The following is an 18,920-nucleotide window of genomic DNA, read 5'->3' on the forward strand; positions in this document are numbered from 1 at the left end:
ATGACAGGTCGCATGTCAATAATGCCCAATCCCAACGTTACATCTCTGTAGTAGCTTTCAGTGGAATTGGAAGCAATTTTCTGGTAATTTAACATCAGTCTGCTGGGACGAAGATTTGAATTTTAAAGTATCCACAAACCGCGAGCCGTATTGGCTGAGTGGTTTTCACCCTTCGATTCGTATACGAAAACATATTTCAATAAACTTATTGATATTGGTCTCACCGGGACACGGTCGGACAGGACGTCGTCATGACACGTGGTCCACCCTGCCCCGCTGACTTTTCGAGACCCCCGTTGGACCTTTCATCGAACGATCGAAATCTCCTACGGTTGTCATGACTGTGAATTATTAAAGCCATCGAATACGAGTGGATGTTATCACATCGGAACTCAGTTCTTTCATTTTTTTCAGAAAATATCACATAGCTCTAGGAAAACTCAATTAGCTATCAAAATTATCGAGGATTTCACACACCTAACTTATTATCTCTTTACTTAACTTCAAGACGAAAGGCTTTACGATGGTTATCACAAACCAGTAAAGGACACACAGCATGTGTTTTGCATATTTCGTTTCAATTGTATAAAGTACTATTTCTGTTCGACTCCTGATCAACAAGTTATCCATCGGCAAATCGGTAGTCAATTATGAAAGTTCGTCAGGTATTTTACAGTTATGAGCCAGTGTATATCGAGTAAAGGGTACGTGATTGTTTTAACCAACGATTCTACGCATACGGAATAATCAATTTTTACCTGGGTTATTTATACGACTTGAACCTATAGAGCCGTGATTTGTTTTATTTGAATTGTAAATATACTTTTAGCGTAGTACGAAGGTTATTTATTCGGATTCCCGAAGAGAATTTCCACCGATTTTATTGTTACAATAAATCTCAACATTAATATGATGTAGTTGGCTGTTCAGTATGCTCGGAATATGCGATATAGAGAGGACTTATGTGAATATTCTTTCGTACTCAGGAAATGCAAATTGTGAGCCAACCAGTGCGTTTACATTCTGATGTGTTCCATCACGAGTTTATCGACATATTAAAAAAGGAATGCACCCTTCGTACACGAGCATTATTTCTGATCGGAAACGTTTTAATTCGAGCAGGGAAAAAAAGGAACCCTAGGAGGCATTTGAAAAAAAATCAAAATGAAAATTTTAGCTAATTCCCCTCACTAACCTTGAAAATCTGCTCGAGAATTGAAATGTTTTTCTATTATGTTATTAAGTTCGATGTCTACATACGGTTAACCCGCCTGAAATTGCAACAGCAAGGCTGCTTTAGGGCGACAACTTAGTAGAGAAATGACCTGGTGGACTCTGCAGGCTTAAAAGTGATTCCTTCACCGTCAAATCAAGGTTTGATGTCAGGTGAGACCTTCTCTACCTCTTGGTAGTTCCGGTAGCTTGCCGGAATGAGCTATTGATTCCGGATAGATGAGTTGCAATAGAACATTCTCCCAGATACATACAACAACACAGAAATGGGTTGTAATTGTTTCGACCAAGCTATACGTGTCATGAGGACCATATTTTGCTCTTGTGCTTTCAAACATACGTCTCTCCACATGGTATATACAGCAATATGTACTGAAAATTTGATTCAAGTGCAAACAGTAAGTTTTCCTTCGAAATTCCACTTCAATTTTCGAGCAGTGTATTTCGCAGATAAGGTTGAATGGGAAGGCAGAAGAAAAAAATTTCAAACTTCAATTCCATTTGTATCGCACTGTGAATCCGAAGAAGGCTTAGCTACTAGCTAATTTACTACAAATTCTTCAAAATCTTTTCTAACCTAATTTTGGCGATAGCACGGAATGATCGGTACCATCATCATCATCATCCGCAAACCGTCACTAAATAGTAACAACAGTTGGTACTAGATAGAATCTGAAACGTGTCGTCGGACGCGCGGTCACGGTTTTACGCACCGCTGGTGTAACATATTTTTCATAATTATTCAAAATGTACACGTCGTCCGAACGTTCGATTTCCAATTTCACTGTGTCGTCGATGTTGTATCGTAAAATCAAAACGGCCGTGGATAATGGCGGACACGAGTTTCGACCGGCAACAACCACGGGGTCCGGAGAAACGGGAAATTATAAATTTATAGATTTACGAGTTGAAGCCAATTAATTTTATAGACGGCTATCCCGAGTCCAACTATATGGTCAGTGAAACAACAGTTGTAAATGGTTCATAAAAACTTGACTCCTTGGTAAATACTGTCGGAAAAGTGGGGCTATTGGGAACTTTTCTCTACTTTCTACTGCGTACCTGAATTTGTATCAACCTGTACAATAACAAGATTAAGCCCATTACATAAATTTTTTTGGCTTTTGAAACGACGAAGCGACTCAAAGATTTTGAATATCCATCACCTAATATGTGACAAGTTGGGCTGAACTGACAAAGACCGAAAAGGATGCCCGAGAAAATCTCGAATTTTCCGAAATTAAGAAATCTCGAACAATTTCCGACTCGCAACTCGATTCCGAAACACCAAAACAGTAGTAGATAATGCCACGTCCGCGTGCATTCAGGCGTTGGCGGGTAAATAAAATTAAAAAGTAAGTGCGTAACTCCCAGCTATCCGCTGGGGTGTGTAAATGAGTGAATAAGAGCATATGAATTTGCATATCGAGGATTATTTCGACTTCCGCCCCTATGCTGTTCATCATGTAACCCTTTAGGGTCGGTCATTACGAAATATTTCTGTTTTGCCGGCCGGGGAGGGGGTGAAATTGTAAGGGTGGGGGGGAGGGTGTTCGAAGTCGCTAACCGAGGACGCGGACAGGGCGACGCCAAGTCTGATTCATGCAAGTCACTCATGCGTGAACAGGGCCTTTCCGCGTCGCGTATGCGAACTGTCGAACTAGGGGGGATTTCCCGCATCGCATTTCAAAAGATGGGATAATCTCTGCTAGATCGAATGGATGCGTGTGCGCGAGCATTTCAAGTGTTCCCGATACGTTCATCAATGCCAACTTTAATTGCTTAGGCGGCTTTTCCTGCTGATGTCGACGGGCGTCGAGGCGTCTTCTGTTTGGTATTGGAAAATGTAGATGCATGATAATAAACTGAATGTAATTACGGAAAAACATCTTAACTATAGACAAAACAAGACCAATCATAACACTTCGAATTTATTGTTTGTCCATTTTTCTTTTCGGGAAATTTTCGATGGTCCACTTGCGAGTAGTTTTTCTTCCAGGAAAATCATCGTAGATCTGAATATGATACATATTCTGAGAGAGCAACTCGTCTAGTAGGAAATCTGAGAATTTCATCCAATTCGGAATAACCGTTCGGTCTTGACGAATTCTCAAGTGAAATTTGCACTTTTTGGAAAATCCCATTTCCAAGACGAAAATCTAAACGAAAGGGGATGGGCTTCCGAAATTGCTCGCAATATATTCAGCGTATTCGAAAACCTATATTTTCATACCAAAATTTCAAATATCTGACTCCGTTTAGGAGAAAATAAATTTTTTAGTTTTTCCACTTTTCATTTTCGAGTTGACTTTGAAGAGCTCTCTGGAGTGCAATTCTCTATTTAATTATCAAAAATTTGGTTTTTTGAATTCAACAAAGTAGATATTATACACTCCATATCCTAAGACGGTAGTAGGACACCCTCATTTTCAGGCAGAGGAGCAAATATGTCATTTTAGGGGGGTCTAACCCCTTGCTCATTTTTGACCCAAAAAATCGAGATTTTCGAAATTGAGTTTTTGTGCTAGGATGAAAGCCTTATCATCGCTGATTACGAAACTGGAAATCCCAATTGGATCAGACGAATATAACAGGAGATACCGCAGATTGAAATTTGCAATTTTTGAAAAACGCCATTTCCAAGATGAAAATCTAAACGGAGGGAGATAGGCCTTCGGAAATACTTGCAATAGATTCAGCGTATTCGAAAACCTATATTTTCATACCAAAATCTCAAATATCTGGCTCTGTTTAGGAGAAAATAATTTTTTTTGTTTTTCCACTTTTCATTTTCGAGTTGACTATGAAGAGCTCTCTGGAGTGCAATTCTCTATTGAATAATCAACAATTTGGTTTTTTGGATTCAAAAAAGTAGGTATTATACACTCCATATCCTAAGACGGTAGTAGGACACCCTCATTTTCAGGCAGAGGAGCAAATAGGTCATTTTAGGGGGGTCTAACCCCTTGCTCATTTTTGACCCAAAAAATCGAGATTTTCGAAATTGAGTTTTTGTGCTAGGATGAAAGCCTTATCATCGCTGATTACGAAACTGGAAATCCCAATTGGATCAGACGAATATAACAGGAGATATCGCAGATTGAAATTTGCAATTTTTGAAAAATGCCATTTCCAAGATGAAAATCTAAACGGAGGGAGATAGGCCTTCGGGAATGCTTGCAATAGATTCAGCGTATTCGAAAACCTATATTTTCATACCAAAATTTCAAATATCTGGCTCTGTTTAGGAGAAAATAATTTTTTTTGTTTTTCCACTTTTCATTTTCGAGTTGACTTTGAAGAGCTCTCTGGAGTGCAATTCTCTATTGAATAATCAACAATTTGGTTTTTTGGATTCAAAAAAGTAGGTATTATACACTCCATATCCTAAGACGGTAGTAGGACACCCTCATTTTCAGGCAGAGGAGCAAATAGGTCATTTTAGGGGGGTCTAACCCCTTGCTCATTTTTGACCCGAAAAATCGAGATTTTCGAAATTGAGTTTTTGTGCTAGGATGAAAGCCTTATCATCGCTGATTACGAAACTGGAAATCCCAATTGGATCAGACGAATATAACAGGAGATATCGCAGATTGAAATTTGCAATTTTTGAAAAATGCCATTTCCAAGATGAAAATCTAAACGGAGGGAGATAGGCCTTCGGGAATGCTTGCAATAGATTCAGCGTATTCGAAAACCTATATTTTCATACCAAAATTTCAAATATCTGGCTCTGTTTAGGAGAAAATAATTTTTTTTGTTTTTCCACTTTTCATTTTCGAGTTGACTTTGAAGAGCTCTCTGGAGTGCAATTCTCTATTGAATGAAAAAAAATTTGGTTTTTTGGATTCTACAAAGTAGGTATTATACACTCCATATCCTAAGACGGTAGTAGGACATCCTGATTTTCAGGCAGAGGAGCAAATAGGTCATTTTAGGGGGGTCTAACCCCTTGCTCATTTTTGACCCGAAAAATCGAGATTTTCGAAATTGAGTTTTTGTGCTAGGATGAAAGCCTTATCATTGCTGATTACGAAACTGGAAATCCCAATTGGATCAGACGAATATAACAGGAGATATCGCAGATTGAAATTTGCAATTTTTGAAAAATGCCATTTCCAAGATGAAAATCTAAACGGAGGGAGATAGGCCTTCGGAAATGCTTGCAATAGATTCAGCGTATTCGAAAACCTATATTTTCATACCAAAATCTCAAATATCTGGCTCTGTTTAGGAGAAAATAATTTTTTTTGTTTTTCCACTTTTCATTTTCGAGTTGACTTTGAAGAGCTCTCTGGAGTGCAATTCTCTATTGAATAATCAACAATTTGGTTTTTTGGATTCAAAAAAGTAGGTATTATACACTCCATATCCTAAGACGGTAGTAGGACACCCTCATTTTCAGGCAGAGGAGCAAATAGGTCATTTTAGGGGGGTCTAACCCCTTGCTCATTTTTGACCCAAAAAATCGAGATTTTCGAAATTGAGTTTTTGTGCTAGGATGAAAGCCTTATCATCGCTGATTACGAAACTGGAAATCCCAATTGGATCAGACGAATATAACAGGAGATATCGCAGATTGAAATTTGCAATTTTTGAAAAATGCCATTTCCAAGATGAAAATCTAAACGGAACTAGATAGGCCTTCGAAAATGCTTGCAATAGATTCAGCGTATTCGAAAACCTATATTTTCATACCAAAATTTCAAATATCTGGCTCTGTTTAGGAGAAAATAATTTTTTTTGTTTTTCCACTTTTCATTTTCGAGTTGACTTTGAAGAGCTCTCTGGAGTGCAATTCTCTATTGAATAATCAACAATTTGGTTTTTTGGATTCAAAAAAGTAGGTATTATACACTCCATATCCTAAGACGGTAGTAGGACACCCTCATTTTCAGGAAGAGGAGCAAATAGGTCATTTTAGGGGGGTCTAACCCCTTGCTCATTTTTGACCCAAAAAATCGAGATTTTCGAAATTGAGTTTTTGTGCTAGGATGAAAGCCTTATCATCGCTGATTACGAAACTGGAAATCCCAATTGGATCAGACGAATATAACAGGAGATATCGCAGATTGAAATTTGCAATTTTTGAAAAATGCCATTTCCAAGATGAAAATCTAAACGGAGGGAGATAGGCCTTCGGAAATGCTTGCAATAGATTCAGCGTATTCGAAAACCTATATTTTCATACCAAAATCTCAAATATCTGGCTCTGTTTAGGAGAAAATTATTTTTTTTTGTTTTTCCACTTTTCATTTTCGAGTTGACTTTGAAGAGCTCTCTTGAGTGCAATTCTCTATTGAATCATTAACTCTTTCGTTTTTTGGATTCTAAAAAGTGGGTTTTATACACTCCATATCCTAAGACGGTAGTAGGACATCCTGATTTTCAGGCAGAGGAGCAAATAGGTCATTTTAGGGGGGTCTAACCCCTTGCTCATTTTTGACCCAAAAAATCGAGATTTTCGAAATTGAGTTTTTGTGCTAGGGTGAAAGCCCCATCATCGCTGATTACGAAACTGGAAATCCCAATTGGATCAGACGAAAATAACAGGAGATATCGCAGATTGAAATTTGCAATTTTTGAAAAATGCCATTTCCAAGATGAAAATCTAAACGGAGGGAGATAGGCCTTCGGAAATGCTTGCAATAGATTCAGCGTATTCGAAAACCTATATTTTCATAGCAAAATTTCGAATATCTGGCTCTGTTCAGGAGAAAATAATTTTTTTTGTTTTTCCACTTTTCTTTTTCGAGTTGACTTTGAAGAGCTCTCTGGAGTGCAATTCTCTATTGAATAAAAAAAAATTTGGTTTTTTGGATTCTACAAAGTAGGTATTATACACTCCATATCCTAAGACGGTAGTAGGACATCCTGATTTTCAGGCAGAGGAGCAAATAGGTCATTTTAGGGGGGTCTAACCCCTTGCTCATTTTTGACCCAAAAAATCGAGATTTTCGAAATTGAGTTTTTGTGCTAGGATGAAAGCCTTATCATCGCTGATTACGAAACTGGAAATCCCAATTGGATCAAACGAATATAACAGGAGATATCGCAGATTGAAATTTGCAATTTTTGAAAAATGCCATTTCCAAGATGAAAATCTAAACGGAGGGAGATAGGCCTTCGGAAATGCTTGCAATAGATTCAGCGTATTCGAAAACCTATATTCTCATACCAAACTTTCAGATATCTGACACTGTTTTGAAAAAAAATCGAAAGATTCCTCGAAAAACTGTGAAAAATTCCAATTTTTTCGCAGAAAAAATATCTCCATTTGACCTTGCTACCTCCTCTCTAAACTAGTCGCCCACTGGTTGTGGCACAAGCCAAACGCCTCAATTATAAGACGAATGAGAAAAAGACGGCATCGTATTTCGGCACATATAAACATCGGCAAAATGTGAATTGTATTTTTGCAAGACTGGAACCCGATATTTTTCCGACGAAGTTGCGGGACAAAGGTCGCGCATTGTCTTTGGTAACGATGTGATACGTTGAGTATTTTATTGTTGGCAGACCTACTGACTGAACAAAGTGCTCAAGCCTTTTTTATGGCAATAAATCACGGCAATGGATCGTGATACTGCCAGCATTTCATCTGGATGCAAAAAAAAGATTCTTGGACGATAATATGAACTGCCCAGCTGAAAGGGCCGAATTACATTTCTGTCGAATTGAAAGTTCCCACTTTTAACACAGTTTCAGCACATTCTCCTATTGAATCTTGAACCGCAGAATAATACATTCCGCTGAAATTCTGTCATAGATCCAAATCCCCAATGTACCACAAATAACCTTTCGAAATGTCACTTCTTTGCGACCTTTACATATTCAACCATTGATGCATTTCACCTATGCGGTAGGTTAACCTTTCCTATTGACATTATACACATGTCAATCATGTAGATTGATCTTCAGCGTAATAGGAAAATCTCGAGACCGTTTCAGTTTGGTTACTTCATTCGAATCACCGAGAAAAACTCGATTTCCCCATACTTATTTCCAAAAGTACAAGTATAATCCAGTTGAAAACTTGCACATAGTTTGCTAAAAAAAGACGTTTCGAATGTTCATGTAGAGTTCGACTGTTATCTTGCAGATCAATTCAAATTTATTATGATTTTATAGTGATGCGATCCCAGCCTCTAGCTAGTCGAGCGATACATCGTTTCAACGGTTTTTTCAATCCGCACACGGGTCATGCGCGATCGTCATAATCCATAATGTGATCCGAATAAATTCAGTTCGATATTTTATCTCAGTAACTTCTGGATGCACAACATAGTTAGGAATCTGACAGGTCACAGGCGGCTATGTTATGTAATCTTCACATAAGGGCCCGGCTTTGGGAACCGCATAGGTAATTAGAAGGGCCTTAGACTGACGCGTTCGGAATGCACTTTGAAGTGTAATTACACAAAATCATGTAGAGAAATTCCTGGCTTATGGATATTGACAATGACACTTGTATTACCGTTGCCGGGATTATGATAGATATTTCAACTGTGAGTGTACACAGCACGTATTATTATGGCAATCACGTCAAAGGATTCCATCAGCCGTCGCTCTAGCAAGGGCAATACAAAATCTATAGCCGAATCTATCAACAATGGGGAATTAGTAAGCGGTCAATGGAATTAGATCCACATACGTTCACCTATATAATATACACGGACATGGCGGCAAATTAAATTTCGAACAATGATCGTCCGAACTAATCAATATATTGATATAACCAATTAATTATACAATAACTGGAATTTCCCCCGTTCAATAGCGTAAAATATGAACAGTTCACCGAGCTCAAAAGGAGATTATGGACTAACAATTGTGGCCACAGAGAAATTATTTCATCATCTCTATTGTTTCATTTCAAATCCGTCCGATCTAGCATCCGAATAAGGGGGATTTCATATGTAATGACATTTTAATCTTTAATCTTGATACGATTGCCAATCGAAAAATTTATCGCAAAACTATAACGCGAATTGTCCCCCCTTTGAAGGAATCCCATTAAAGTTTCCTTGAAAAGAATGATGATGAAACAGGATTGCGCCGGAGTTGGAAATAATGAAACAGGATACCTCCTGTACGACACCTGCGAACCAGAAGCCCACACCAACAACTCGGGCTCAAGATATTCGGAATAGGCGTTGCCCTCCCCTGCTCGAAAATCGTCACCTAATGGTTATGTCTATGCTTTGTTCGCGTCACAAAAGCGGCCGTTTTTAATTTTTCCCGAAATGAAAAGGGTACATTCGAACGGGAGCGGGCCCAACGGCCCAAGAATTAATAGAAATTAAGGACGTGAGTTACGATACGAGCTCCTGGACTCCGCAACGATTTGCGTCCCGTAACTGCTTAGCAGGGCCCCACAATTGCCCCATTTCCATCCGCTAATGTCAACTTTATACAAATACGACCGCTCTAAATTCATAATCATTCTCGGCCGATTTATTGAAATAGCGAGATGAGGGTAGCTTCTATTCATTCCCAGCGCGAAGTAAAAATCATTAAATTATGTTTACGTATACGGTGGGGAATTTGAAATTGTTTTACCGAACCGTTTATCAAACACGTTAATTTCGAGAACTTCTGAAAAAAACTTTCTAGTTTACCTTCACCCACCTGAAGATGCTACTGTGGTTGAATAATTCACGTTAGTCGAAAGAGTGTTTTTAACTTTTTGTTTACCCTTGCCCTCGTCAACTTTCATTACTCGCACGACCTCAACATATTGAATTCCTTTAGCACCAATGAAAATCCATTGAAAGAAACAATGTTGCATTGGATTTTTGTCCAGTTTAAAATACATCGGTTCGTCTGTCACATAAATACTCAAAGCCACGTCAAACGCTTATGACTTTCTGAATTTATATCGCAGCAAATGTTCGGGATACTTAAACATAACCTGAAGTATAGCAGCTACCGATGTTTACGGGAATGAGATGGCTGAAAACAGATTATCTGTCATGGCTGTTATTGAAAATGTGACTTATTCTCTTCTTCAGTAGTTTTGCGAGGGAGCTTAATACTCGGCCAACTCCCTGAATAAGTGACTATTCGATCTTTTCAATTACGGCCACTATGCGTTATCGGTGTAATAAATAATGTACAATATTGTTCGATTTTTTTCGTCTGCCTCCCGGTAATTCTTCCCGTGATTTATGGTACAGTCAAACGGAAAATATGGGTGCCAACAGTTTTGAGGTTACATAAGATTGAACAGAAGGTCACTGGGAATATCGCGCTCTTGTGTTCTGACGTTTGGTTCAATTCTCTTTTCTTTCGAAATATTAACGGATCTTCCAGCCATAAAGAACGTCTGGTACTAGAATATTCAATCAACCAAATACTCCACAGATAACCCAGAAAAGACAAGACTCTCATCATAATGTTGAGGTGACTAGGCATAGGAAGCTAGGACCAAGTTGATCACTATCTCAGAATTTCTCTGCCATTTATGGTACAACTGTTGGGATCTCACAAAAAATTTCTGTTATCGAATAATTAATACAGTTCGACAAGAAACCAACTACTGCATTTATGCCGCATCTTCAGCATTCATATAAAGATATATACGACTTAATAGGTTTGTTCGTAGAGTGGTTCACAACGGTTGTGAACTGTACAGAGCAAGCGCCATTCCATTTTAGGAGGACGAAAATCCATTTGCGCTTGCTCTGTACAGTTCACAACCGTTAGGAACCACTCTACGAACAAACCTAATTATATCAACTCGTGCAAAACGCGTCTACATGACAAATTACGACGTGGTGAGACCTCACGTTGAAGCCAGTTAGCAGAATAAGCCCAGTTTATGTTCTCAACAGATTTCAAACGGTGGCTTTTCCGACGTTCATCCACCTGTTACAACTGGAAAAGATTTAGGGACCACTTAAAAGCGGGCGTGTACACGCATTGATATTCATTTTCACCGCCGGCGTGTCAGAAAAACGCCGCAGTATTAGGAGATTTGTTTGATATATGTTTTATTCGTGTAAATGGGGCAGTTATTAAGCATTGTTCGCGAAGGGAGGCTGAATTGGAAGCGATAACCTTGCCATCAATCTACGCCGATGCAACAACGTGTCGACACCCTGACAGACGATGCATCGGCGATACATCCACGGATTGCTAGGCTGCAGCTTGATTAACGCGGTAATGAAGCGCCGATGGTGATAAATGACCAATAATGACTCACTGTTATTAGCCAATGCAGTTATGCAGGTGAGTATCCGGGACAGTATTTACTTCTCGTCCACATTCGCATCAAACAATGCAGAATCCGGTAAATTACGCCGGACTGGGAACGGACAATTTGATAACACGATTTATCAAAACTATCAATTCCGGTCTAATCTCTTCACCCCAGTCGGAATTAAATTGAAACTGGAAACGGTTCAACGGTCGTTCCGCACAGATGCGTCGCGACGTACTTTCGCAGAGAGCGACGCTTCCAATCAGCGTGATTGGAATCAATCTGGATCGGGTCGGCATAAACGAAAAACAAACTGCCTTGTGATCAAGATAAACAAAGAAGAATTTCGAAGTTTCGTCATGTACCAGTAGTACAAAAAAGCAACATCTCTAACAGTTACCTTAAGAAGTTATAGGAAGTGGGTAGAAAAAGCAATGCACAAAATGCAAATCTTCAGTTTCACCATTTTGAAGAAAAATGCTCGAAGATGACAACTTTTATTTTAAATTGCATCTTTTACATACAGCTACCCCCATTAGGAAATGATAGGCTTCAGGCCTCCAAAAAGAAAATCCCAAATCAAACTATTCTACTTTGAGAGTGTTTTCATGGAGATTTTACTCTCAAAAGTTTTTCATGGTGGGCAGAATACCATGGAATTGAATGGAAGCTCTGTAGAGAGAGGAAAAATGGGCACCTCGATTATCAAAAGATGGATAAGAAACAGAACCGCATCCCTCTATCTTCTTTTGTGTTAAAGTTATAAGTATAAACTCTTGTCTCTATCTTGCAGCCTTAGTTATGACGAAAAACAAATGTTAAATTCTACAGGAACCTTTTTGTGTAGAATTCGGTGGCATAGTCACCTTCGAAAAAATTGAAGTTACGATTATATCACCAAGGTTGTGGACTAGAGAAATCTTCGACTCTGCCACTGAATCCTACAGAAAATTTCGATTTTCCATATTTTGAAAACCGAGGTCGAAAATGTCTCAAATGTCCTCAAATCCCAGCAATTCGATTAGACAGATCATCATAATAATGAATTGATGAAAGGGGTAATTAGTTTTAATGATTTCGAAGGACCTTAGGAGGAACCTATGCTGATAATGATAGCTGCGTACTAATATGAAAATAATAAACACTGCTGCAAAATTTGCGAGGTTCCAAGAAGATGTACACGTACGATTTATTCATCTCACATACATACTCCAAGAAAATGAATACATCTGACGAGTACCTGATCCCTTTTTCGATTAATTCTTCCCAATAGAATCTAAAAATATCATGAACCCATTAAAACGACAGGACCATTATTATTCCTTAATACACGATAATTACTTGGAAATCTCTTGTTGGTAATAAACGAAAGCTATTATAACTCCAGACAACAAGAGTTATTACTGGCGAAGGTAGATGTATGTATCACTGAAATTGTTGAGCTACCCTCCCGCTGTTGATAATACTCTATTAAAGCGTAAGATTAGTAATTAATAGCAGCATGAGGCACCCTCGCATTTCGCTCGGTATACCTACATGTGTCTCTCTTCCAAACCAGATAGATTTACAGGCAGGGAAAAAAACAAGCAAACAGCGGTCGGAATCAGAGCGTTTGAAAAATGTTCACATTAACACTTCAAATAAAATTAATAACGCAATTTTATGGTAACTTCTTTATTGCTGCTTTAAAGGAACAGATGGCTGCAAGCGGCTTATAGGAGGTTATCTCTAAGTTTAGAATTACGTACAGGGGTCTAAAGAATATAAAAGCCTAAGCCTGTATGTTCTCAACTGTGCAAATTCCAACTATACGAAGGAAAAGAGGGAGAATTTGGAATGATACCGCTGATTATCGGGCCCCATTTCATGAACGAACACTGAAACTTGTTCAGTTATTGAAGAGCTAATCGTAGTAAGTCGACACTACCTAAACCGAAAGTGAAACGATTCTGAAACTTTTTGAAACCGGTGAAAAAAGCGTGTGGAGTCTGCAAAAATGGAGGAACCATTTCAAGTTGGGCATCATTATATACTGATGATTGATTGTGAATAATCACTTGCGACCCTTTACTTCGATGGAAATCTCACTTAATAATGTGGCCAATTCCATATATGAATAGACATATCTGATGAATCATCTCCATTTTAGACGTCATAGCAAACATTTCCACGCTTCTGGCGTAAAGATAGCGCAAAGTTGCCTTTTCTATCTTAAAATATTCTGAAAAACCCCCATGAAATTCTTTCAACTTCACATTCTCATAATCCTTGGCAATTTCGCTGTTTTTCAATAAAAATACGCCTTCTGATAAGCAACGATCTCCACATATGCCGTCGCCCATCCATGCATCCCATCTCGGCATCATTCCCAAGATCGTCGTCATTACAATGAGGCCATCCCCTACGACTATCGAAGTAAAATTTGATGTACGAGACAGCAACCATTCCGACAGGAAGGAATAAGTTTTTACGATTATTGTCACCTCTTTCGTATGCGGATTATATGAACCGAGACGTGCGTCAAAATACGCATCAGATGCGCGCGCGTTTTAATTGATCGCCGCCGCTCGGTAAAACCTTACATATAAGCGGCGCTTTTCTTCAAGGGAAACGGAACGTTACACGGGGTGGGCGAATACGAACAACAAACGCCATAATCGTTTGGCGAAGAGCAAATATAACGGTGGAAAATAAACGACACGCGCACGCCGCCATAAATATAAAAGAATATGCGGCTTAATCGGCCAAGTATATGGAATGCATTAAGCAAATTTTCCTACGCTCGACTGACGGACAATCAGGACGGACGACTGTCGAGCATATCCCGTTTTTCGAGGATGAAAGAGAACAATCGATGGGCAAAATATAATCCGGTCATGATTTTATTGGGTTCCGGGCAATGAGGAAGCTCCAGCTCGGCTCGATACATCAGCGGTTCTCAAACGCTGCTCCGACAAGAACAGATTCGTTATCGTATCGGAGTAAGGGACATCCAGACTCAAGACGAACTCAACTTCTTGAGAATATCATCAGCACTTGAACCGCTGCATTCTCTAGAGTACACTCAAACACAATTTCGGATTGACGAAGGTCCTGAAAATGTGGGGTGCTTAATTTACTGTGGTCATTCAAAGCGGTAGTACGTCCCATTGCCACCTACGTGTGACCAAGCACGGTCAGCAAAAACCGATTGCAGAAAATGCAACGGCTGGCCTATATGGGTGTTACGAGGGGTAGTTATACAACTCCCACCGCCCCTATGATAGCAGTAGAACCAGGAAACCTCAGCAGAAGGTACCTGTCTCTCCTCGAAGGTGAAAGAGTCCATAGATTCTTAAGCTGTTGAGCGAACTTCAGTGCTAACAATTTCGAGTAATCCTGAAGAATACAGGAGTATTTTTTTATTGATTCTAGAAATAATTACTCGAAGTACACGATCCTGAAAGCCCTCCTCCATCATCTTAACGTAGGTGATTCCTCCCGTTGCGTATAATAAAGGTTTTATCGCATCTTGTACCGTCTTAAGTTCGAGCGAAATAAGAACACGAAATAAAGCGGGGCTTCCATTCGTTTTGTATACGGAGATTACGATTACAATCGCCTTAAATTTTTCCACTGCTTCGGAAATGATATTACGGGTGCCGGGATAGGAAAGTATAAAAGGTCGCAGGAAAAAACCATTTAGCGTTCGGTGATTATATTTCTTATATCTGGGGTATTTCCATAATGAGATCAACCGAAGATGGGAATATCTCGAATTATTTGCCCAAGAGATCGGAATTATGTTGCTAGATTCGGCGAAAGTGAAGAGAGACTGCTATGGAGGAAGACTTCTTTTAGGTGTGGTCTTAACCATGTAATTTCTGCTTTAGAAGGTGCAGATACCTTTGGTGAAAACTACAAGTATTTAGTGAATACATGAGAGAATGTTTACAGGAGCTTCCAACTGCAATACGCCAGCCTTCATAACAACTCACACTACAGAAAAATAATCGATACCAACTCAAGTTCAAGAACTCATGAGTGGAATAGGTTCAAATTATTTACCAGAATTTTCTTCAAAGTTGCCACCATTAGTTTAATATCCTCGCAGGCTTGCTCGGCGTGAAAATAGTGTGACAATATGGAAGCACATTTTGCCCACCAACCATACAGATAGTCTCGAATGTACTGCTGAAGTAAACAACTGAACCGTTGTAAAAAATTACAGTATTCTCGCATTGGACTTAAGGGGATGATGACTGATGACTGTGCATTTTTGGTGAAATCTTGAAAAACACAGCCTTATGTTTCAATGTGAGAGTTGCTGGTGTCATCCGAAGTCGAGTAAGTGCCTTCCCCACACAATTTCTTCCGGAATTTCCTCTTAATTAAGTCGCATTGTAACGCGAGTTCGATAATCGATTTTCGCTGGTCAGTAATCGTAACTCCACGGCTGCGGGTCAAGCCATCGCCCCAATCACCGATATAAAAACATATAGTGGACGAAGGGCCATCAAACTGCGGCGGCACCCCTAAGTGCCGATCTTTGGCGGCTGCCGGCTTGATGGCCCTCCCTAAGACAATTGACGCTGTTGATGCGTCCGGTAATATTGTTACGGTCCAGCTTGCGTCACATTATTAACGGTCGGGAGTGATATAGTTCGGCCATCGATAGCTTAATGCCCTGGATCACCCTCTACCCCCATATCGGTTTCTTATCATTAGTTCTAGAACTGGTGCCATTCAAAGTTCTTTCACTCCGGGGGATTTTATGGAATTTGTCATGAGTGCTGTAGCGAAAAGATTAAATTTCCTATTTTTTTCACAACAGTACTTGAAAAGTCTCCTAATAACGCGGAACACGATTCTGCAATCTATAAAAGGTGTTTCTGAAGGTGAGTCTATTTTAAACAGAGGGCAGAACTGGTCAAAACAAAATTCACCTGTACAAAACCTTCAGTATGTCAAAGATGGAGAAAACCATCGATATAATAGATCGTTATACGACCTTAGAGGTGTGATATGCTGTATCGGAACCCACAACAAAAATCCGAAAGCGAGGGACACTCTTTTCTTGTACCTTAGAACTTGGGAAACACCAGGGTGAAAGGAACTGAAAGAAATCAAGATAAATCGGTCTAAATCTTTCACAAAAACTATTCGAAGTTGTCACCATGAGTTCAATGTCCACAGAGCCTTGCTTGACGTAAGAATAGGATAAAAATATAGGGCAAATATGCACGAACTAAAGAATAACATCTTGTAAATGAAAACCCAGTATCTTTTCCCCGGCAAAAACATCCTCCTCTTCATAAACATGAAAATTTCGATCCTCACGAATGAACGATTCGTCAAATGATTCGAGAAGTCTCCCCGACGAAGGGCGATCATCGTGAATTACAAAAATAAAGCTTTTGTGCTTCATTACCCCCGAGAAAACGGCATACGAAATACACGGGAAGTGTGGAGAGGAGGAAACTCGTACACGACGAAGCTAGAGTGCCGGAAATTAGAGGATTCACATAATCAGAGATCATTTCTTACAGACAATACGAAGAGTATGAGACTTGAAGGGAGAAATATTTTCTACCCCCAAAAGACATGGAGGTGTGCTTCATTGTATCCAGAATTTTCCAAATATTGCACGAATTTCCTTCTTGTTTCAATAAGCAACGAATGTCCGCAGGATATTTTCCATAATTCATTTCGCAACGGATGAACCCCCTTCACAAACTCACAAAAGAAAATAATGTAAGGAGTTAATTCACTTTGTGGAGGTTTTTCGAGTATAAGATCAAATACTCCACCGATTTCAGATACAAAGCGAAACACCCTTTTTGAATCTTCCGCTCCAACGACATCGTGATAAGAGCATCTTTAATTTTCGTAACGACAGTCCTTATTCCATCGAATTTCTTGTGAGCTTTTACAATTCATGAGATATTCCTTCATCCAGAAATCCGTCAGTTTATTTTAATAATTCACTCAACACCACGCAAAAAAAAAGTTACTAACTTAAAATATCTAAATATCAACAGATTATGAGCTTTAACAAAGAGTCAGAATCTGAAATTTTACCGAAAGCCACTTCTGATTGGGATGGCGCTGAGCATAGAGTATCACCCCATATTTAATTCGCTCTACAGGAACCATATGGGACTTATTTTTCGGCCTCAGAATGCGATTATCCGATGATGCCAAATGGAATTCATTCGCGAACAAATGTGCTGTATATGTAAGCCAGAAGAATGTTTCAGCGAATTTATCACCTGCCAAAATGGCAATTAAAAACCTATTGTTGTTTAACAGAGATTTGTTTTCAGTGCTTCACAATGGACCAACGATTAATTTAAATGACCACAAATTTCTATTAATTCTACTGGAAATAAATTACGTTACCGGAAATTGGTTGTATTCAATTATATTCGAAAATATCGAATTGTCCTTTTTCATCAGCAGTCGAAAATGACAATCGATGGAAAGGAACGATGCAAATTTTTGTGAAATAAATCGTATATAAATATTTCACCCCATATTCGTTTTAAAATGAAAAAAAAGATATTGATGATCACGAAAGAATTCACATTTTCATTTAAAATAAACCGATGTGGCGAGAAATGGTCCATTCGGAAAAACTGAAGCATTTTAAATAAAAGACCTCAACTTGACATAATTCACCGATTTTGCATACAGATGGGTAGCATTCGTAAACATGAATTTAATATTCATATTGAGCAATATAAATCATTTAAGAACAATTAGTTTGTCGTCACCTTTAGCTTTGGTGTGTGTGAAGGGGTGAAAATTCTCATTTACATACGCGCAATCGACGATTTTATATTCACAGATAATTGAATTTCAGCTTAGTTCCCCCAAATTTCGCGATAACTACTATATTTCAGTTTCATCAGATTGAACAAATTCTCACTCTTTGCACAAGGGATTAGATATTCAAAGTGTTACTTTATGAAGGGGCGAAATGCGGTTCATATCTCAGGAAAATATGAAAATAACTCACCTAGTATATTTGTGGAGATGGTGCTTCAATTCAGTGATACCCCCATCGTTGATGTTGAAGCCTTGAAAAAGAAGAAAAGATTGAAATTAATTCTTCCCTTCCAATTCATATTGAAAGTTGAAGTGAATCATCCACTACACACAAGATCGTCATTTGAAACATCTCTGAAGCTTAGGCACAAGAAAATCTTGAATTTTTAATGAAACAAATTAAATACCTTCATTAATTATCTATTTCGAGTTGCATTTTCCGAATTCATAATAACTAGACGAGAGGTTGGAATCAACTGACTCAAACGGATGTGGCGAAAAACAAGCTCAAGTCAAGCATCTTGATTTTAGCGATAATGGACGAAGCACGTGTTTACGAATGAATCCAGTTCTCTTTCCATTCGCAGTATGAATAATATTTGTATTGTTTTTTGGAATCGAATATTCTCCTGAAAATCTCTGAGGGAAAGGGATATGAAATGAAGGCCATATT

At 38.8% G+C, this 18,920-nt stretch overlaps 1 long non-coding RNA gene across 1 annotated transcript in view; it reads right to left on the reverse strand.

Moving 5' to 3' along the window:
* Positions 1-18,738, reverse strand: part of LOC123321651 — a 42,028-nt gene extending 23,290 nt beyond the window's left edge. Inside the window, exons 1-2 of the long non-coding RNA XR_006538901.1 lie at positions 18,655-18,738; positions 18,438-18,498 (exon numbers count right to left, since the gene is read on the reverse strand). This is a non-coding gene — a long non-coding RNA (uncharacterized LOC123321651). The remainder of the gene's footprint in view (positions 1-18,437; positions 18,499-18,654) is intronic.
* Between the last annotated feature and the right edge of the window lie 182 nt (positions 18,739-18,920).

The sequence above is a fragment of the Coccinella septempunctata genome, chromosome X (genome assembly GCF_907165205.1).
Source record: "Coccinella septempunctata chromosome X, icCocSept1.1, whole genome shotgun sequence".
Lineage (NCBI taxonomy): Eukaryota > Metazoa > Arthropoda > Insecta > Coleoptera > Coccinellidae > Coccinella > Coccinella septempunctata.